Raw genomic sequence first — 23259 nt, forward strand, 5'->3', positions numbered from 1 at the left:
AGATCATTGTGGCACTCTCCATGGATTAATCCATTAGTCTCTATTCTTCATGTTTCCAGGCCATGAATGCGACAATCCATTTTAATGAGAATTGTGTTTCGAGCACCAACTATCTAACATGAATTTTTGGTACAGTAAGAGTTCATGTGTCTCTTGTGGCAGCAAGATTTCTTCCATTTTGGAAGTAACTACATTCAAAAATTGTGGCCTATCTTAATTTAAATTCAAAGCTGGGAGGTAGGTCCTGATCAAAATTAAATTGCTTTTCTGAATGAATGGCAGTTGTAATCATTATTTAGTCCTGAAATTGGCTGGTTCATTCAGAGAAATTAAAGTTTAAGAGAGGCTTCTGTAGAATCACTTCAGGAAACTGAACGTACTCCCTTTAAAAAAAAAAAAAAATGAAAGCATTAATGGCAAGATAATGAAAAAAATATAAAAATACCTTTCTGATTGAAATTAGATTTGCTTGTTTTGATCTAGAAAGCTGGTTTGTCCTACACCCTCTTCTGAATGAACATTGCCTTGAGCTATTTTTATGCTCACATAGACCATCACAATAATAGCTAAGCAATTCAAATATTATTCATTTTATCTTAATGACCTATTTTGAAAATTAGCTTTTCTCATGTGTGGGAAACTGAGTCACAGAGTAATAAACTGTCCTGGTCACAGCCGGTTTAGATCCGTACAAGAGCTGGGAATCGAGTGCAGATCTCCTGAAGCCTAGTGTGTGAGACCTGATATGTGAAAAATAAAACGTGATGCAAGGCTGAGCAGGTGGCTAAAAAAAAAAAATTGGATCTTGATCTCTGTCTTGACTCTTTCTGCGCTGCTCCTAATCCTAATTTCCACTCTCCACTCCTGATCCATAGCCAGCATGAGCACAAGAAGAGCCAGCATTTTTGTCGAGGTGTTCGAGTACCGTAAATAATTCAGGACTTTACTTCTACGTTGCCCACGTGCAGACATTGCTTGGGAACAACTGAAAACAATAGTGAAGGTGATGATTACTTTCTGGGTGACTGCATGAATTATGGTGAGGCTTGACTGGGTTCTGGATGCTTGCAAAGTTTTGCAAATGTAGCCCTTGAACTGTATTTTCTCCATGTGGTTTATTTCTGGTATATCCTGACCTTCTGCCCACGTACTGGTTGTATTGTTTTTAAGACAGAATTCTGTCCTGCTGTGATGTCTGCAGTGAGACAAGCAAGGGACTGTTCTCCCCCCTGCTATTTCTGTCTTATTGTTGTTACATTGCTTCAGAAAAATTAGATTTTTTTTTTTTAACAGACAATCCTATGGGATATGTCTATGCTTAGATGAAACATCCGTTTGAAGACTTTGGTTAAGGAACTGAAGAGAGATGTATGTATTCATGTCTGTCTGCAAGACCGCTTTGAAGTCTGCACTGTTTTAGGATAAACTGAACACAGGTTGAGGTCTCTTGCAGTGGCTGAGAGCAAGGACGGAGCCATTGCTGGTGTGTAATATTTAGTGTTGGCTCACTTGGCACAACGAGCTTGTGTGCCTGGCCAGGGATGGGGTAGCACGGCCTCGGGGCGCTGCCCACGAGCCCTCCTTTTTCTTGAAGGAAGTGGTTCTTGTGCATCTCAGGCCATGGAAAACGGTCTTGGAAGAGCTTTAATGCAAGAGAAAAGGCCTTTGGAGGGTCAAAGCAGCTATGTGAACCCTGCGTGTGTTTGGTATCTAACCCCAACACGCAGGCTGGTGGAAGGAAAATGACAAACACCTTGCAGATGGTACGCTTCAGCCAAGCTGATTTCCCTGAAACTTGGCTGCTGCAGAGTGACAGCTCTCAAGGTCATGCCAAAGACATGTGAAGCTGCATGGAAATAAACCCAAACTGTAATGTCTGACAGGTTGTGTAGAAAGCTCTGGTTGTGTAAAAAAACCCGAGGTAATACGATACTTTCCATAAGGCAGAAAATCCTTGCTGGTGTGAGCAAAGCTTCTGAAATAATCTCTTCCTCTCTGCTTTTCTTCTCCTTTCTGCTCTGATTTCAGTAGCTATTAGATGATGTGTTACCCACTGGCTTCAAACCACTGCAGGGATCCCTGCAACCAAGGGCAGACATTCCCACAGCAATTCTGGAGGGCTTGGCAGAGCTTGTTCACTCTGAAGCATTTCTTCAAGGTTTTTCTCCCTTTCCCTGTAGCAGTCCTTTGCCTGGTGCTCTTGGAGACGCAGTCTGCTCTTAGCGTGTTTACTGATTTCCAGCTTTTCCACTGGCAGCGCAAATTCAATCAGAATTTCATATCAGTTCAGCAACCCACAGCAAAAGTAAAGGCCAATAATATTGGAATATGATAATAGCCCTGTGCGCAGGCTTGCAAAATTTGCTGTAGCAGCTTGCACGCTGTTACCTAAAATCTCTTAACTTTTATGCGTAGCCTAACCAAGCAGGGTAAAAAATACCTCCATCCTTAGAGCTTTTTAAAGGCTAGATTAGACAAACGTGTTACAGGTTGATTTGGGGTTGAGGGCACATATTAGGTAACTTCTCAAGTGCTACTTTTCTATGATTTCATGTTTCTTCAGCAAGTAACAAAGGAAGAAGAGTTTCCCTTATCATTTTTTGGTGGTGTTGTAAATAGATTTCTCTCACTTAACTCCATGCATGAGTGTGACTGTTTCTAAGCACCATGCAAAGGAGAGGAGCCATTCCCTCAACTCCTGGATGTGGCCCAAGAGACTTGCTCATGAGGCTCCGCTTCTTTCCCAGCATTGAGGTTGGTTTCCATTAAGCATCCTGGAGAAGTGGTGGTCCTGCACAGCCTCTCTCCCCTCTCCAGGAGCCTGTCCCCCACTCTCCTTCCTGCTCTGTGCCCGTTCGTGGGGGCTGCTGTAAGGCTGATGGCAGTCACATCGTCTCTGTGGGAACAGAACAGATCAGAGACTGTGGCTTGTATCAACTGGCACAGGGTGCTTTGGCCAGAAAGTCAACAGGAGACCAAAGCTGACCCAGAAGTGTGCAGCACCACTGCTGCGGGAGCCCTGATGGTGCATCTGAAGGCTGGAGTGCCCAGTGCGCAGGGGCTGCAGGACCTCCAGGTGCCTCCAGAGCCCCCACCTCGGCCTGGCCGGGGAAGGCAGAGGAAGTGGGAGAGGGCATCAGTAGACTGCCAGGTTATTGAACATAAGCTCCCAGCTTTTCTCCCATGCCCTGACTTGAAAGTGTAAATACAGCCAAGCAACCTCCTGACTACTAAAATCAGTCTTTCAGCAAGGGAGCGTGGTATCTTGCTGTCTGCAGGTTGTTGCTCCGTTGTGTCTGGTGGCACTGCCACAATCTCCCTGAGCTGTCTGGGAAAATTGTTTGTCCAAAACTACTCCCCTCCTCCGTGGCGCAGAGCCTTGTACTGCCAAAGCGGAGGTTAGGCAGTTGCCTGCCTTCGTTCCTCAGGTCTTCTGGGAGAGAGTGGTTGTGGGCTAGGATGATGATGCATAGCATTTGGCATGCAGCAAATATAAAATTGGCTTGAGGAGCATGCTTCAGTATGCCTCCAGATGGGTGGAGGTAGGTCTGTCAGACTGGTGGGGCAATAAGATGTCCTCTGTAATATCTGTGAAAGTATTGCTGCTTGGAAGTTGCAGAAGCTTGGGAGGGCAAAAGAGTGGGACCAGAGGAATTAGGAATGTCCTTTCATGGGTGGGAGGAAATCAAAGGCAGAGGTGTCTAAGCTGACGTAAACTGAGAATGCAGTGCAGGATGCCCAGAGACACGGCCACCAAAGCTCCTTCTGGGTGTAGGTTGCTGGGTTGGGTCGGTGGTATTTTGAAGACTGTAGCATGGCTGCGGAGGGCAGTGAAAATTGGCCCCGTTAGTTTTTGTGCTTTGGTTACTGTCCGTCCTAGGCAAAGCCAGGCTGTCGGACTGAGATGGGGAAGAGACTCCCGTAAGTACCGGCAGAAAGGCTCTTCCCTGGTGCCCCGAGGTTTCTGGATGTTAATGGGGCTGTGTTCGGCTGTGGGTCTGTTTGAGCTGCGTTCACATAGCCCTAAGCTCAGTTTATCTTAAGAGGAAAAATGGGTTATTGTTAACCTATTATTGATCTTGTTAATTATAGTAATTGATTAGTATTAACTTTGCACTGGAGCTGTAATTTGTGAGTTTGCAGTTAGAGATAATGCTGACTCAAAGATGCAACCATGTGAAACGCTGACTGGATGAAGTTTTTATTTCTTAATAGATCACCAAAGATTTGAATGGTGATGACAAGTAACTGTTTCACCTGGCTGTGTTTATGGAACTGCTGAAAAACTAAAGCTATTCTATAAAGTAAAAGGATCTTATGTTCCCTTAATGAATATTCTAGCGATTCATGTGTAATTATTTGAACTTTCTAAATTGTAAATTATACTGTTAAAAATTTATCCTTTCTAGTCATACAGGAGCTTCATGGTATTTTAGAATGCATTAACTCCCTTGAAAATCCCTCGCTCATTCCTGTGCAATTTATTCTCCTGTTTTCTGTATTGAGTTAATCTATTTTTGAATGGAGTTGCTCGCTGTACGAGTACCCTGTACAAGCTGTTTCCAGTTCCTGTATCAGCCGGCTGGCACGGCCCCGCGTCCGGTTCCCCGGCATTATTGTTGCTTCGTGCTCAGGTCCGCACAGGAATATGCGCACAGGTCTTACCTCGTTGGGACTGTTAAGAGCAAAGGCAGACAAACCTGACGGCTGGTCTTCAAAGCTTTGCCAGCTTGGGGAATATCTGTGTGTACAATTGCCTTTAAAATCCTTTGCTGAAGTTATTTAGCATTTACCGCAGCCCAGGCTCCCAGCGTGCTCGCTGCCTCCCAGACCCAGGAGGAACTTCTGCTCTCTAGGTTCCATGTGTTTCAAGCCTAAGGAAATCTTTCCTGCTGACATTTTGGGGAGCAGAGGGGACGTACTCAAAGGTCACTATCTAGAGCAAATCCAGACTCCTAGGCAGGTGATGTACATGCTGCATCCTTGATGTTCTTGTTATTGGAAAATGATGAGAAACTAAGGTAAATGACACAGACCCTGGCGTCCTACCTGCAAGGCATGTAGGGTGCTTGGAATATATAAGCATTTCTGCTAATGATAAGCCATCATTCTAAATGCTGCAAACAGCTGCAGGTGCTTTATTATTCAAGACAAATCATTGCCTTCATTTGTTTCCATCAGAAACCGACTTAGAGAGCGCATCTCCAAGGATGGGAAATGAAATAAGTGACTCTTTTGACAAAAATTACATATTACTGTAGCTTTGGCATTATCAAGATCTGGTTTATCGGGGTAACAAAATTATGTGGTTTTAATATCAGGCTGGGATATATTTAGTTTGGAGGGAGTGTTTTTGAGAAACATGAAGAAAAGAGCGATACGGGGGAAAAAAGTAAATTAGAAAACTTTCTAGCAGCATTTACATGTGAAAAAGATGCCTAGCTTTCGAAACTAGAAAAGCAAATAATGGACCCGTATTTTGCCATCAGGTGCTCAAGCTGTAGCGCTTGGTCTGACACATCTGCTGGGGTTTCTAAAGCACAATTCCAGGTCAACAAAGCACGGGAGGGTTGTGTTCAGCTCAGCCTTCAGACGTGTGCTCAAGTGTTTTGTTCAGTCCTGGCCTGCAGTCTGATTTCTAGCTCCCGTCTTTACCAGGTACCAAGTACCTTGAATACCCTAGTGAATAGCAATTAATGACACTCAACTACTTCAAATGCTGGGATAAATTGCAGCATCTCCCAAAGGTGGCTATTAGAGCTAATCAGAAAATGCTGTACTTCCTGCAGAAAATGTCAACTTCTTGTTTTTGTAAACCAAAAGCAATCAGAATAAGTTCTTTCTCCAAGGAAAGCTCCTTTAAAATAAAACCGCATACTTTTCATAAATACTCTCTCTGGTCAAACCCCCAGATTTCTGTCAAAAGGTTTTTGGCTGAGTTTAATGATTATTGCTAATACTGCCAAATGCTGTGATCTAGTTGCAAGGAATGTTAATAGAGGCTCATTTTGAGAACCGCATCCCTTCAAACTGACTCTGCAGTTAAGAATATTACGGCTTGTGAGATTTTGGGGAGAAGTATTGCAAAGCAGAACATCAGCGTTTGAAAAGGATGACACTATAAAAACCTCTTGAGGCTTAAAATTTATGACCATCTATCCCACAGGAGAGTTGAGTCAAAGGCAATATTTCAGTGCAAACAAATCAAATGTGATTATTTCACTGAACTTGAACCAGATTTAGATGTTTTTCAGATCTGGCGTGAGTTCAGTTCTTATTTTGTTAAAATTGCGAAGTTAAATGAGTTTAAAGACTTCCTGCCTATGAATTTGGCACACAGAAATGAAGCACATAAGCAGGTGCTGCTGTGGAGCACTAACTTCGTTTTTGGAAAGTGCTGCACCTTTCATTTTATATTAAAGGAGTTGAAATAAATATTATTGTGTTAAGAAATCTCTTTGGCTGTTTCTGAAATCCAGCTATTTGCCCTGTTCTATTTCTGTGACTTATTTCTACTGCTTCAGACTGAACATCCAGAAGGTATAATTGTATTCTTATTTAGTATCATTAATATTTTTAATTACTTCTGGGATAATATTTAATTGCTAACAAGTCTTGCCTCTCACTGGCATTTCTAGAGCGAGTTAAGTTAAACTTGCAAAAGGTATAGTGGATAGTAATTTAGCATCCTGGGAATGCTATTTTACAGCATTAAATAATACTACATTGCATGTTATCGCAGAAATAAAATTGCACACTTCAAAAATTAATCCGAATGAGCCAAGTATTCATGCTGCTTTCTGGAAACTGCATTTATAAGGGAGATGTGTATTTGACCATTTTATCAGACAATTTTCTAGGGGAAAATGAGCATCAAAACTTTCCCGTCAGCCAGTAAACAAATCCAGAAGCCTCAGACTTCACCTCTGGCTTAAACTGCAAGAGGAGTAGTACTGATGTAAATGGGAATCAAGTTTCACCTATATTCTGTTGAACAATTTGATATTTGAGGTTGTTTGAACAATCCCCTGGACAACATAAGCTTGAAAGGTTGATTTTTTCAAAATAAATATCTCCACCAATGACACTACCTCCACAAACAGATCTGCTTGGCAGAAAGGCTGTAGCTTTAGTCCAAGGCTTTTTTTTTTTTTTTAATGAATATGCTAAAAATTCACTGAAGCCAGCAGCCCTGAAAAGCAGTTGCCAGCAGAGAACAACACCATGAAGCGCATAAAGAAAGGAGAGCAGCGATGTGCGGGGCTCCAGCTGACGGCTCCCGGGCGGCCGCACGTCCTACGTCTCCTCGGCATCTTGGACAACGTTTCTGTGGAATTTGTGTGCTTTTGTACAAGGCAATTATCAGTCATTTTGGGCACGGCTGGGCAAGCCAGTGTGTTCGTTTGCTGCCAGCATTGAGCGCTAATCGCTTGCTGCCCGCCACCGGCGTGTTGGCAGGCGTGAAGCCAGGCTGGATTTCGGGGGGGGACAGTGCGGCAGTTCCCCAGGCCCGGCGCGGACCGACGCGGTTTTGTGTAACGTGGCTGTCGATTTGGGGTTTATGGTTCTTCCGATTGCCCGCCCGCTTCCAGGTGTCAGAGTGGAAGCTCTGCTGTGTGTGCTCTTTAGTGATGTTCTGGGAAAAAAAGGGAGAGGTATGGCTTTTGAAAGCTCAGATTTCCCTGTCCAAAACCTACACCTTTCCTGCGGTGCCGTAAAATAATCCCAATCAAATGAACTCAGCGCCAGCTCAACTCCTGTCCAGCTAGTCTGTACTGAGAGCAGGCCAAAGCATGCAATGAAAATGAATTCACACACTTGGGTTTCTGTCCCTCTGATGTGTGAGTTGACCTTGATTTCAGCAAAGGGATTATTTATTCTTAGGTGTATGTATATTCTTAGCTGCGTAGATCTTGCAAATAAAGCTTGTAAATTGTTTGCTTTGACTGTTTGCTGCTCATGAGATGTGGATGTATTATTAGGTTTAATCAGAGTATGCTTGGAAGCAGAAGTATTTTTCATGAATAATGGCTTTATCCAAATATAATGAATATGATTCTTCTGAATTCAGTGGCTTTTGGATTAGGTCCAAAATGAATGGCATATAGAAAGCATCAGTGAGAATTTATTTCAGTGTGTGCATTTATCATTTTTCTTCACCTCAAGATATTGTCATACCTTGCACCTTCTCAGATGGAGGAACCAGAGACACCTGTAACTTTACTACTGGCTTTCAAAAAGAGAAGTCAAATGACTCTCAAAAATTTAGAATACAGAGTTTAATATCATCCAACTGGAAAGGCTGCTACTTAATACCAGTGCCTGTTTTGGGGCAATTTTGTCTGAGCCATCAGATGGGCAAATGAATAATACTGAGAAATATTTAGAGGGGTTTTCTTCTTAGAATACATAAATTGATCTCTTATGCGAGACGAAAACAGTGACATTGGGGAAACATCAGTCAACCTCAAGAAGTAATGTGCACCCCATTTTCAGTTGCTCGTAATTTGGGCAAACTTCTACCAGCTTGAGAGGAAGCTATTGGCTTTGCCAACAACTCCTTCCTGTTCTTTATATCTAGGATACAGTGGGCAGAACAGTTTGGGGTATAACACTCTGAGTTTGGGGTGGTTTTTTCCTTTTGCTAGGGAGAATTTGCATTTACTTATGCCATGGATTAAAAATGTCATGGCAAAGCACTGTTTCAATCAACAGTTTTAATGATGTATGATTATTCATAGCTTTCTGAAAATGTCATAAGTAGTTCCACTTCACGTGATAACGTATGCTTTCTAAGCAAATACCGATGAACTATCTTGATTCGCAATTTCTTGCAGTAGAGTTACAGGCTCCTGAGTAAAGAAGGCAAACAATATTTGAGATATAGAGAAAAGTACAAGTCCAAAGAGATCAATCATTAAATAAATGCAGATGTCTAGTCTTCAAAGCTGTTGTCCCAGGATTTTATCTATACTGCTTTAACTACTCTGATCTGAAAAATGCCTATTTGGCTTTTCTGTGTGAAATGCAGTATAGATCTGAAGTGTAACAGATATTCCTCCTTAAATGTTACACCAGACTGAACTCTGGCAAAAACGCTGTGTTAATGCATTCAAAATAAACTTGGGGTCTAAAGGGAAGACGTGGCTATCTCTGGCTTTGGTACCGGTACCTTGAGCCCTAAGCCCGTGATGCCAAGGCGCACCGCTTACACCGCACGAAGATTTTCTAAACCAGACTGCCATCTCTGAACTAAAGATTACTCCTGTCACCTGCTATATATAATAACGGAGGGTGACAGCAGTCAGACTGCTACAGAACGATGAGCTGAGAGGCAGAAATAGCACTGAAAACCATCTGTGTGGCAGTGACACTTTAACCCTTTTTGTTTGAGAGACGGTCCGTCGGAGATGGAGACAAGTAGGGGGGAGGAGTGGCAGGACAGGGGGCTGCGCGGTCGCTTCTGAAGAGCTCCATAATTCCGCCTCCTGGGAGCTGAGGATGATGAATTAAATGTCACCAACTGCATGCAATACGTAGCCAGGAGTGCCAGAAAGAGCTGCTAAATGATCTAATCACTCCCAGGGGGTCCGAGGGAGCCTCAGCATCAAACTGCACCCTGTGCTGGACAAAGCCGGCATCACCTTTTACTAAATGTTAAGGAGAGGAGAGTTAATCTCTTAGTTGATAAAATATTTTGCTTGCACAATTCAGGGAGCAGCAGCATTTCTAAACAGCCTGGTTTACACCAGGGTGGGGTTTTTTTCCAGGTTGCTATACTTACAGGATCATCTCCGTGTGCTTCACTTCCATGATAACTTCCTCCTTGTGGGATTGAAATTTGCTGTGTTTAATGATGACGAGGCGGAAATGCTTTTTTGTGTAACACAGGTAATAATAAACCTAGAACCAGCCTCAACAGCCTTTAGGGCACTTGTGTTGTATCACAGCTATATTGTTTGTATTAAAATCTCAATGCTTACTGCAGGAATAGCATTCCAGAACAACCATGTGGAAAACACCTCGCCTCGTCTGTCTCATCAGAGTAAATTGTAGTAAGAGAAGATGTTTCTATTTGATGAAAAAAATCTCTTACAAGCCCAAGGTAGGGTAAAAATACACCACCAGTGGTCATATAACCTCCAACTAGATTTCCTAGGAAAACGGCATAGGTGAGAGTGCATTGGCATTTAGAGAGGAGGATTCTGCATATGCCAACGCATTACTCAGTAGTGTTACAAAGCACGGGCAGTTGTTGCTGGGAGAAAAACGTCACTGATACTCAGTGTGTTCAGAAATAGTATGGGTGCCTGCAGTTGATGCACCTAGCTCCTGAGAGCTTAGCCTGGGTGTTTCAGCCTAATTAAATGCAAGGGTGTCTCTTCTGTTTTCAGTGCAGGTTCTGCTAAGGATTCTTGACAACTGTTGTGGTGTATGGGCTACATGTCTAGATGGTGGGAAAATAGGTATCTACGCCTTAGTTACATAGGCCTTTAGAAAGGTTACATTTCATTGCTTTTTGCATTTCATCCAGGTCTTACTGTGGAAACACTGTACTATAGAAAAATCATTATGCAGATCAAGAAACATGAGTGTGTTGCTACCATAGGAGGGAAAATATAAATGATTAAATCTTGTGCTACCTCTTTCACAGCCCTAATCTCATTAATATAAAGCAATTTTAGAGATGGAGAAGAGCTGATAACAGCATTGGACTCGTGAGATATTTCTGTTTTCCATCCATCAGGCAGGTAATTGTGGGAGTTATGACTTTGTTAGGCAGAAACGTACAGCTCTAAAGAACCGATAACTGAGCATCTCTGCTCAGCAGACAATGGAGCGGCATCTGGTAATTGAATACATCAATAAGCTTTCACATCTCGTATAACTTCAGTGCCCTGGACAGGATAGCATTAGACATAATCATATTTTGATCAGGAGAAAATAGAAGTTGGATGAAATAATATCAATTTTATTTACAGGGCAGAGAAGAAGCCATCCAGTCTGTGACAGAAAAATGATTTTTTTTATCTGGCTTTGATCTGGCTCTGGGCTTTGATTTGGTGGCAAATGGGTCTATAACTCATTTACACCAGCTGCCAGGCTTTTTCAAAGCACAGAACATTAAGCAGAATCCTGCTTCAAGGAATAAATACACAATCAACATAATAAATGGTGACAAAACAGCCCCAGCTCATTCTTTACAGTTTTAAGTCGCTACAGCCTACCGGAACACAATAGATACTCAGCTCAAAAACCGCGTATTGATTTGTGACCCCCTTGGGCCAAAGAGCATCTTTTGTGCGAGATGTTGGAATGAGTTTAAGGGGGCTGCTGGGATTGGGGGCGGGTTGGTTTGAATCTTTGTTTGCAACGAGACTTGCAGCGTGTGGTAAGGAGAGGAAAGATTATTGGGGAAAAACAGGAGGCAGAGCAGAAGAAGGCTTGTTTACGCTCGAGTGAAACAGCGCTTTTCACGGCGGGGCTGGCAGCCCGCGTGCGCTGGTCGGGGCTGTCAAAGGAGATGGGCAGCACGGGGAGGAAGTCGATAGCGCCTGTGTTCAAATGGGATCAGAGCTGGCATGGAGCAAGAGCAACGCTGCCTGCTTGCCTAAAGCCCGAGTGCTTTGCTTCCTAGCAGGGGAAGGGCAGTGAAGAAGCACAGTCTGAATCCTCCTTGCTAAAGGCGGGTGCTGAGGGGCAAGGGTGCGTCCTTTGCAGCGGGCTTTGAACCCCCCAGCCTGCGCAGAGCTGGGGCTGTGGCTCTTCGAGCTGCGCGTTGTATGGAAAGCTGGGGTTGGAGCCCAGGGTACCCTTCTTTAGGCAGTGCCCTTAGCGTCGCCCCTTTCCACCAGCCCTCTGCTCCACGAGGCACGTGTCATCTTCAGGGCACTTAAAGTCTGCTTATATAAGGATGCACTTAACCAGGAGCCGAGTTGTGCACTTCTGCGTGGATAAAATGAGTGTCGTCGTGATGCTGCTTTGCAGGGCTGACAGCTGTGCGAGAGCAGCAAAGCTTGCCTTGTCTGCTGGACACCGAACGGCTCTTGAGAGCATCGAAGGCTCGAGCAGCAGTTTTCAGGCTGGGAGACACGTTCCGAGTGAGGACGTCTTCTGGGGTTGTCACTGGATTTATGTTTCTTGCACATGGGTTCATAAATCGAGGATTTTTTTTAGTTTGTGTATTTTATTCTGTGCTGAAACTAAACAGTGAGGTCTTGCAGGAGGCAGTAGCTGAAAGAGAGGCAAACGCCAAGAAATAAGGCACGCTTTTAATTCGAGGTGGAATATCCCTGATAACAAGCTTTCAGGTGAAACAATAGGCTTCTGTGGCTTCCAGTCAAGACAGAGCCAAAGAGGTTTATCCAAGCCAGGTTGTGCCCTTAAGCCAGAGAACTTCATTAAGCTCATGAGCAGGAGTTCACGATGAAGTTTGATGGCCCATGTTACATAGGTCTGACCAGAGGATCCTCTTAAAACATGATTGTTTACATTAAAGCATATTTAACGATGTAAACATAATATCAGGGTTATCTGTTCCTCTGCTTTAGAGCTACAATAATTGGACTACATCCATTTTCTCTTTTTGCGCTCATCTCGGTTTCATTCCAGTCTGAGATGTAGATCATTATCTTACGATACAGATTTGCCTTGGCAGATTCTAAGGAGGGAAATAGTTCAATTACTTGAGCTGTTTTGGATAGGCGGAATAAGTTTCTAGGAAATTTTTTTCCACAGTTCCTGATTTTTTTTCAATAAGAAGTTCTGAAGTAATTGGCAAGAGACAAATCAGGATTTAAATTTGGGAATAATAATGGAGATGCTTCAGCAATGAATCAAACTATTATTCAAGGGCTGAATTGTTAAAATATGGTTATTTTAATACGGTTAGAAGTCTGGTGGGAGACAAGCTTTGGAAGTGAGTTTGCTGTCCCCGCAGCCAGCTTGACTGCTTCAGGGAGAAGGCTCGTCCAGTATAGAAAAGGCCAGAAAATGGAATATAAGGCTCCTCTGAGTTGCTGCTTGGGAGGACAATTACTTTTTGATTGAGGTTTCTTGTCTCTTTCTGGCTAGATTGTGGTCTTCTATTACGTAAGGGGTGGCAAATGAAGTTTTCAACCCTCTATTTAAAAGACAATAACTCCAACCTGTTTTCCTGAATCCCTAAAGACAATTATCCAAACTAAGCAAGCACTTAATTTCAGTGAGCACGCCCAGTCTGGGATAGCATCTCAGATACCACCATATGATCTGTAAAAACACTCATTCAAACAGATCAAATGCATTAAGTCCATTGAGATCCTTGTGTCTGAGGTGTAGCTCCTGCTGCTGGTGGGCGTCGCGATGTAAGGATAATTAATTATAGCAGCAGTCTGGCACATCTCTGCTTAAATTATAACGTATTAGCAACCGTAAACTCCTTGGGTCCCACCAACAGAGGTGGCATTGCGAAACAATGAATCAGACTTTTGCAAGCATAATGTGAGCAGGCAATAAAAACTTGACTTGAGAGTCTTATTAGCAGGAGTGCATTTTAACTGTACGTGCTCAAAAGCAATGTGCTACTCGGGTAGTTTAATACCGAGTGTTTTTCAAGGTATTTTAATATAGTAGAAAGCCTTTCCCTTTTAAAGTGTAATCAGAATGTTAATAGACAATGGAGATCTTGGCTCCAAATCAGTCTATCACACCAGGGCTTCTGGATTCATTTGTCATCCATCTACAACTTTGCTTTTATCAACAAAAATTTTCTCAATAACATATGCTCGCTTCTTACATTTAAAATACAAAGATATGGCAAAACTGTTGTACCGGGTTTTCTACCTGTCAGGATGTCCTTTCATCTCGTTAATCTGTGTAACAGATTAATTGGCTTCAGAATATCCTGGGGAAAAAAAGAAATGTCAGCTGTGTTATCGTGTGCTAGGCAAGGGATAGCTGCCTGGCAAGGGATGGCTCGCAGTGATTTATGAGAAGACTTGTGTTCCCACAGTCCCCCTCACACCTCAGTGTGCTGATGTGATGCTGCTGGATTCTGAGTTCCCACAAAAGGGAAAGACTTTATCTTGGCCATAAGATAAGCCCCACGTCTTTCTTCGAGCGAAATGTTTGGCTATATTGCATGGATTCTTAAAAATAATCTGCCACAACGTGCATTTGAGATTTGGGGAAAAAAACCAGCAGGGGTGAAACGCTCTGCACATGGTGATGAAAAGCCGGTCTTGGCTGCCGAAAGCAGAAGGAACAGGGCATCCGTCTCCGTCCCGTCGGGATGGGGTTTCTCCTCATCGCCGCGTTAGCTTCGCACAGCCAGAGAGGTGCTCCGCGCGATGGGAATTCACGGCAGATGTTGGATTAAGGTGTGAACACTTGAGGGAGCGGGTCCTGAAGACCGCTGCCTCGCTTACCAAGCAGGGAGCAATTTTAGTTTGGGGACAACAGTAAGTGACATTGCTGGAGTTGGAGGCATGAGTAGGGGTGGGCGTCTATGGGCGTCTTAGACATACTGCCCGCTTCGAGTCCTCGGCCGCCTCGTACCCGGCGGTTAGGACTGAGCCAGGCACACGTGCGCCCATCCCAGAAGTGCTGCAGGGACTTAGCGTTCATCTACAGAGAGTACCTTAGAGCTCGTAATAGCCAAGATTAAATAGCAGCAACTTAAATCATGCAAATAATCCCTATGAATAAAATTCACTTTAAATAAACTTCAGAGGCTTTTTATTTTTTTTCCCCCCCATGTGCATGTTTTTCTTAAATAATGGAAAAATCAGGATGTGCGGCTTAAAAACTGGATTGTAGCTCAGATAATTACAAAATTTCTGACCATTTTTGTAATTTAATGAACATACTTTCTGAGCTGACAGTTTATATGCTGGGTTTAAAATGGCTTGAAATTAAAACTTAAAATAGAACATTAAGCAAGGAAATAAATCTTAACAATGGTAATATGAATACTGTATTGAAACTGGTTAAGAAATCACAGAGCTGTGGACATAATTAATAGTTTTAGCAGCTACATTAATACTGGCTTCACGCTAAATATTACACTGATGTTTATTTTCTCACATCTCTGGCAACGTGTTTTATCAAGGCACCAGCCTTATTGCTGCTTCAGGTGGTCCAATGCATAAATCAGCACAACTTTTAAAATTCATTTTGGTTGGAATGATCATAATATGGCAGGTCAATGATCAGCTTTGCTTAGAGATTTATTCTGTTAGATTAGTTTCATGTTTTTGATTTGTCTGTAGTTGGCACAAATTTTTCCCAATGAAGTGAATAAGATGGGGACTTTTAATCTCATTTCTGTCTGCACTAGATGATACAAGTGCACTTAACCTGCTGGTTCAATTTAGTCTGTATTTTGTCTACAAATGCTTCAGATGGGAGGATAATCGTAATTAACTATTTTACTAATGTTCTACTTAGGCATTAGTTTAAAGGGTTCGTTTTAGTAAATCAAAAAAAGTAAAGATCCTTGTAAATAAAAATCCAGTTGTCATATTCTTCTAGTATTACCCTTATTGCTCATTTCCACAACTGCTTTGTTTGAGGCTTTCCGCTTTTTATTTCAACGCCTGGCAGTCATCTGTCTTCATCCTTGTTGACTGCAGAAAAAAATAAATCACAAAAATGCAGACTTCTTTTAGCAGAAAGTAGACCAACCCCCTTTTTTTTTTTTTTTGAAAGAATAGACCTTGCACCTTTTAAAATCCGCTACCGTTTGAAATTTTGAAAGGCTTTTATACACATTTATTTATTTATAGAAGTAACAGGCAATTGGGGGGCACCTGACGACAGAGCTAAAGGGCAGGTGCCCTGTTCTCTGTAAGCAAAGGTCACTAGTCAGTTTGGGAAAATCAGGGCAAGATTTTCAAAGGATATGTTCCCTAGGAGGTTAGGAGCTACAGATATTTGAGGGAGTCTTTAGAATAGGAAAAAATAGGAGTTAGATTTATAAACTTCCTTATCACTCCGTAACCGGTCCAGTAAACACCAGCGGCATAAACGCAGAGGTTATCAGAGGAGAATCTTTTGCTAGACACATCTCACAAATGAGGTTCATCGGTTTGTAAGCAAGTTGGTCCCCCCCATGCTGTTAAAAGATACTGCTGAACTCCTATATATGTTGTCGTGTGGCGGCGCGGAGGGAAAAGTGCTTTTCAACTCTAGCGCGCGGATTTGCCTTTTGAGGCATGAGCAGCGTGACGTGCTTCCAGTTTCACTGCTATGTACACAGACAACCGGGCGTGCACACGGTTAAAAATTAAAGTAAGCACTGTCCATTATTTTTAATTACGTTTTTCCATACCTGGAACAGAAAAATAAAATATCCAACCATTTTGACCCTGATGTTAATTGCTTTCAATAAAAAAAACAGTACCACCTGTCAACCGTAGCAGAAAACAAATGCTTAGTACAATAGCAGGCAAAGCAAGTGCTACACAGCTCATCTTCAAAAGCTAGCCTCATATGATTAATCTTTCTCTAATGAACATATAGCAAACATTGCCACAGAGTATGGTTTTAGTTTTCAGAAGAACGTATTTGCTGTCTGGTGTGAAAAATGCGTTCTCCGTACATAAGCAGTCCACAAATTATTTCTGTGCACATGAGTCTGGAAATGAAAAGTTGTCTTGTTTTTTATGGTGAAAAGCCTGTTCACTGGGATTTAAATCTTTGTCTCTCTTTACATAAATGAGAATAATTGTCAAGGATGTCTGTGAAGCCAAGATTTCATTCTTTTCCAAAATCCCTCTAAAGTGGTTTTCTTTATGTACCTCTTTAGCCAGAGGCTTGAAGCAAAACATCTTCATTACACGCTTGTGCCTAGATAACGTCTGGAAGCCTGTGTGCTAGGTAGGTTGCTTGCCTCTGGAAGGAAAAGCAGGGTTCCCTTCCCACTCATACAGCAAGAGTGTTTTGGCCAGAGGTAAATAATTTCAGATGCATCCTTCTCCTCCATCAGCAAGGGTGAAACCTCACGGAGAAATCAGGCTTTCCCTAAGTGTATTAAATACAAGATCGTCGCTTTAAGAAATGAAACTCTCACGGCATAAAAACATTTTTCTTGGTCTTTCTTGTCCCAGTTTGTGAGGCTGAGTAGAGAAAGGACAAACAGGGAAAGGCGGTAATGGAAGAAGTGGAATAGCAGGCAAAGTACATTAAAAAAAAAAAATTAAAAAAAAAAAGAAAAAATACAAAGAAAAAAAAAAGCCTAGATTGTCAGGTCTTAAAGGCTGCGTGAACTCCTGTGCTAGTATAGCACTGAGTGCATTGGGATTTAGGTACTGATTTAAAGGAACTTTTAATTCCAGGATGGTCTGATGATAACATAAGATTTGAAGTTTCTTTTGTTCCTGTAACCATCACCAGTGTCTGTCTTTTGCAGAGATGCTCTGAGAAAGTGTGTGTGTATTTGCAGAAGCATCCAGCCCCTATAGATATAATTGTGGCTGGGAAAAGGGACTTTTCTGCTCCAGAAAATGTAGGATTGTGTGTACTCCGGTGGTGGTCACTGGAGGTGGGCTGCGAGGGTACCTTCTGTCTCTTGGTGAATCGTGGTCCTTCTGGTTGAAACCTGAACGGCCTCTTGCAGCAACGTAAGAAGAGAATGTGTGACAGTAATCAACTGAGCTGCATTCCTGGAGATTATTTTCGAGCAACACCGAGTGAATTTTCAATAGTAGTAAACAATTGTTCCGCTGCCTGTCAGACCGTGGAAGTCGTCGTTTTAATTAGGGAATAAACCCAAGAATTTTTCTGGCAAATATACTCGAATTCTGAACACTGATGCAAAACACATTTCCAAATTCGTGTTGACTGATTAGGTAAGAAGCTTTTGAACAGCATCTGTTGATGGACATCAGCAGCATGTGCAGGAATAGTACTGCGTTGGGGAAGACATCTTATTTTGGTACTGATCAAGGTACATCTTGCGCAGCAAATACTAAAACATAAGGTCTTATTCAGGCTTCAGAGCAAACACTGGCCAAGTTCATGCTTTATTCAGTGTCATACCTTACATTTTTCAAAGTCCTGATTAGGTTTCTCATGGTTTTTCTACCACTGAAACTGTGGAAGAAGCTGACTCCAGGTACGCACAGCTGCCACCACGGCTCATTTCTTACGCACTGATCTGCGTCCCGGTAATGGCACAATCTGAAAGGGTTTCACACTGCTGTATTATACAACTCGGTTAAAATGCTCACTAAGAAAGTCATAAAGCACGTTGTCCACTTTTACTAAAAAGTTAATGGAAATTTCTGTCTGTAACACAGTGGAAACCCCGTGTGTTACCCTTTACTTACCACGTTCCCTGCAGGGACGTTCTCTAGATGTTTGTGTATGTGAGCCAAGGGGAGATGGATTCCGTTTCTGTAGGCATCAGCTAATTACCTCTTTATTTTTGTTTCTTTGTGGGTTTTTTTTTTATTCCTCATAGATTTTCCAAGAGAAAAATACTGAATTTGCAACACCCCTTGCTTCCTGTTGTCCCAGCCCATCTAACTTTAGAAGTCTGAATGCATACAGTTGATTATTTCTTTAATGAGTTTGTAAAGAGAAGCGCTTACAGGCTCATATCAATCAATCTATGCCTTCATTCCAAAACCAGAAAAGAAACAGTCCCAGGTAGATGCATATTGCTGTGCATCACTCTATGATGTGTTCGACTGTGATGCTATTTGAGGCCAACTAACCCCCTCTTCTAGATTTTAACCCCAGAAATTGTCACATGATACTAGGACAAGTTATTCGTGCTCTGCCTATGGCATAGACTGAAAGGATGTATGACTTCAATTGTCCTGGTTTGCCACCCGAGCTTCAGAAACCTATCTGTACTTCATGTTGGAAACCTAAGAGAGGGAACTGTAATCTCTTAATCCTGGATTAAGCATCTTCCGTATCTCTAGGATGACATCCCATGTTAACATTGCAGCTGTGAACTTTGTGAACTTACCCCTGAGGGACAACTTGGCACTTTGTCTGTTCGTGCAGTTGTCCAAAACTGCATTTAAACGTCCCCTTCCTGAAGCAGCCTTATATGTGTTGGCAGGCTCAAGAGATGTCCTGACATCTGTGGCTTGCAAAGCTTTCTGTATTTACAGCGCAGACTACGGAACTGGCCTTTACCCACATAGCCCCAAGCACGAGCACCTGTAATATTTTTAATGAAATACATATTGCAACAAACAATGACCTGGCACAATAGAAAATGTTCTGCTGAAAGGTGATGTCCCATTGCTCGATTTCATCAAGTTGTGTACCCAAATGCCTTGGAGGTTATGCAAAAGGCTAAGAAATGAGGGTTTGTTTAGGAATGGATATGGAGAGAAGTCAACTCTCTGGCCATGAATACCACAGATGCCACAAGCCAGGAAACAGCTTCTCTGAGAAGGAAAAGTCAAAGAGGGGAAACCGCACAGAAGAAAAAAAAAAAAAAAGAGAATGTGTTTATATTTCTCCTTAAAATCATCATAATGTAGCAGTGGTTTGTCCAGCTAGCAATTAAAAAAATAGAGATCCAAAAATCCTTTTTCTTTAAAGCCAGCTGTGAAAAGCTTTTATGAATTGTTCTTTGTGTGTTTAAGTTCTCCTGCTCTGCAATATTCTTCATGTCCTACATAGTGGTATTTTCTGGTGCCTGAATTGATATTTTTTCAGTGATCAAGTGCTTTTGCTATGAAAAGGCTTTTAGTACTGTTATGAAGCAGTCAATAACCATGACTGACCTTTCAAAACTCACAGGCCTTTGCTCCAGCCACTTTGAAAAAGTGAATCTGTATAATCTACTTGTGTTTCTTGATAAGTGGGCTTTAAAAAGAGCAGGTAAACAGCAGCAGAGACCTGGCCTTTTGGTGGAGCCGCTTGTACCAAACGGGCAGGCTTCCTTTGAGAGTACTGTGGTCGTCCTGTGCAGGAACCGATGTTCGTTAGCACGGGTGGTGAAAGTATGGCAGAGATCTGCTCCTGTCACTCCTAGACCCATGCTCCCCGTCCCAAACAACGCTTTATTTTGAAAACTAAATTTGCGAAGTGGTTTTGAAAGAATTTCTGACCGTTCCTGGAACATTCTGCTTTGATTATACTTGAGGACTCTTTAAGGTGTTTTGGGGGGTTAAGCATTTCCTTTTACCCAGACAGTTGTTGGTGCCTCACGGCAGCTGTAGAGAGGGGAGCACGTGCCTGGGCTGACCTTCTGCAGGGCACGTGGTCCCAGTGGCAGCATCGGCTGGATGCTCTCCCTTTCCCCAGAGGAGGACGGGAGGAGGCGTTGGAAGGGCAGAGCAGAGCTGGGGACCTGAGGAGGGAGGGAGGAAGGAAGGAAGGAAAGGAGGTGCTGCTTCTGGCAGGGGGACGGGCTTGTTTGCCTGCGTTCCTCTGGAGATCAAACAAGATGTAGAAAAACAAATTCCTCTAAAAGGATGGTTTCTCCCAGGCCACTGGCTCTTAATTTGTATTTTTGCTCCAGTTAGGCATACAAGCTTTACAGGACCAAATTTTGTTTCTGCTGGGGAAATGGGCAGCAAGCATGGAGGATTGCAACTGCGCAGTGCCAAACACATTAGCAGCACTTCTGATCGTGCTACTGAATTCCCCCAGCAGCTCTCGGATGGACTGTCTTCCTTCTGCACCAGCTTTTCTACCGCCCTCATCTACCTTTTTTTGACAAAAAGGCGCTCCGTTTATGCCGCCTCCTGTCTGCAGCCTTGGCTTTGCCATTGGTTTACAGTCTCATCAGCTAGAAAGTTTTTGTTTATTAAATGGCTCGCATGCAAATGTGTGCTAAGATAAGGGCTGGGGAAAATAAACCTTTCTTAGCAGCAGCAGGAAAAGCTGGCCAGCCTCCCAAGCAAAGAGAGCAGAGTTATAATGAGGTCCCTGCCCTAACAAAGCTTTGAAGGCTTTTTTTTCATATTCTTCACTTCACCCTCCATACTTCTGTCTTGTTTTGAGATCTGGATAATTCTTCATCATGGACAACAGCTATGTTTTCTGAAAAAAACATCTTATGATGGCTGCCTCTTCCAGAAATAGCACGTTTCTGCAAGGGGTCTTGCATAAATAAGGGTAGGGTTTTTTCCTTGCCAGTGAAATGCTGATTTACTGATGCTGAAAGCATCATGCTTGAGAACAGCTTATTTCAGTAATATTTCACAGTGGCAGGTACACAAGTAAAAGGGAATCATCACATTAGATATTAGCGGTAGGTATTTTATTGCTTATGCCTCCTGTAAAATCAGACTCATGTTTTGCTCAGCATAGAAGAGGTATCTGCTTGCAGAGAGCCTATTGATTAATGGTCTGCTAGCCTGCCATTTACAAGTGGTGACTTTGCTGCAGCTATATTGGCTGGATTTGCTTTTGGGATATAATTAAAGAGAAAATAAAATATTACTGGTGGCATTACTGAAGCAATGGCATTTTCCACACTCTCCTTTCGAAGCTGTGATAATTAACTGATACCTCATTATTAGATTATTATGAAAGATGGAATAGAGTATGAATTGCAACTAAACCTACAGCATCATCAACCAACACACTAGTTCAATGGTTCATAAACCAGCTGTTTAATTGTCTTAATATGACAGATAGTAAATATATAGCGTGGCTCATTCCTATCAAAGGTGACCACACAAACAAGATTTCTTGGAAGAAAGGAATTTTTTTTGGCTACTCTTTTTAGAAAAGTTATCCCTTCTGCTTTCTTTTGTGCTAGTTGCTGGATATAACACTGTGAGCTTAAATGGGAGATCTGTTTTCAGAGCGTATTCAGAGATAAGTTATTTGCATTCAAACTCAATACATTTATTTTTCTGCTGCTGTTTTGTAAGTTCACGTCAAAACTTTATATCTGATTTACCTGTATAAATCTCTGAAAAGCAGAATTACAAGAGTCAGGAAAGGCATCTTTAAAGGGCTTCCTATGGTGACTGTTGCTAAGGAAACCTTCATATTGCACCAGGTTTTGAAATGCCGGTAGCATCTGAAATACACAGCTGAATCTCATACATTCAGACCAAAATTAAGGGTGACAGGTAAGGTGGTATAAGTCATTGTGTGTCCCAGTTATGGAGAAATAACAGATAGGAGTTGGATGCAAAAAATACACAGGGACTTGATTTGAGATACTAGATGCTTTATGCTCTTGAGACTTTTCGTTTCGGAGCGGAGGAAAGCTGCCTGAGTTTACCAGATGATGTATCGACCTAGACATGAGTGAGTAGCTAGGGGTCATATCAACATCTGGGTACGAAGGGAGCTTAAGTGCAGATTAGTGCATGTTATTAATTAATGCTGGAGTTGAATTATGCAACAGAACTGAGGAAGATTCCCAAAGTGGGGCAATTTGCACAGATGTTAGTAGTGACGTCATGTGTTTTGGCCAAGGGCTGGCCATTTGATACTTGAATTGCTCTTTGTTTCCTTCTCCCGTTTGTCTGCTTATCTCAGATGTATATACTGTGCAGGAATGGGAGTTACGTGGTGGGCCATGTCTTACCCTCGTTTTGTACGCAGCTGAAAACCGAAGGGCCTCAGCTCCTTGCGACGGCTCCAGCACTTTCTCCGCCAGCTTTTCGTAGCCTTTTAAAACCTGGGCGAAGGGCAGAGGCCAGCATGCCTGGCACAGGGCTGCGGTGTCACTGGTGGCCACGTGAACCCAGAGCATCCCGGCTCGGCCCTTCAAAGACAGAAAATTCTCGAAACAGGGAATTGCAGTGGAAACGCGATTTCTGCTGTCCTCCCGCATCCCTCCTCTGCAGAGCCTGAGCACGAGTCAGGACAGGTTCAAAAGACAGAGGGGTTTGGCAGCTGCCTAGAAAGAAGAAGGCTGTTTAATTGTGTAAAGCGCTCGTGCTTCTCTCGGAGAAGCACTTGGACTTGCATTTGCAAGAAATCTTTTTAAAACTAGCTTAGTAGCTTAACAAGGGATAAAACACCTCCCTGCGTAGCCTCTCCACGTGTAAACTCTAAGTAGGAGTTTGCGCTAAGCTAGGAAATACGACTGCTGCTGGTTGGAGAGGTAAGAGTTGCTTCTGATCGGAAAGTGGCTGTCAGAGAGAATCTCTTCTTAAAAAAGAGTTTCAGGTGTACTTCTAAATAAGGCACAATCCAGGAAACCGGGACGGGTACTGTTTCCCGAGTGTCTGTAAACCAGGTTTATTGATCACTGGGAAGTTTTACTGTCATGGAGATAGCAGTAACACATCTTCAACCGGGGATGGCAACTTGGGTTCTTCAGAAAATGCTTTTTGC

The sequence above is a fragment of the Grus americana genome, chromosome 15 (assembly GCF_028858705.1).
Source record: "Grus americana isolate bGruAme1 chromosome 15, bGruAme1.mat, whole genome shotgun sequence".
NCBI classification, from domain to species: domain Eukaryota; kingdom Metazoa; phylum Chordata; class Aves; order Gruiformes; family Gruidae; genus Grus; species Grus americana.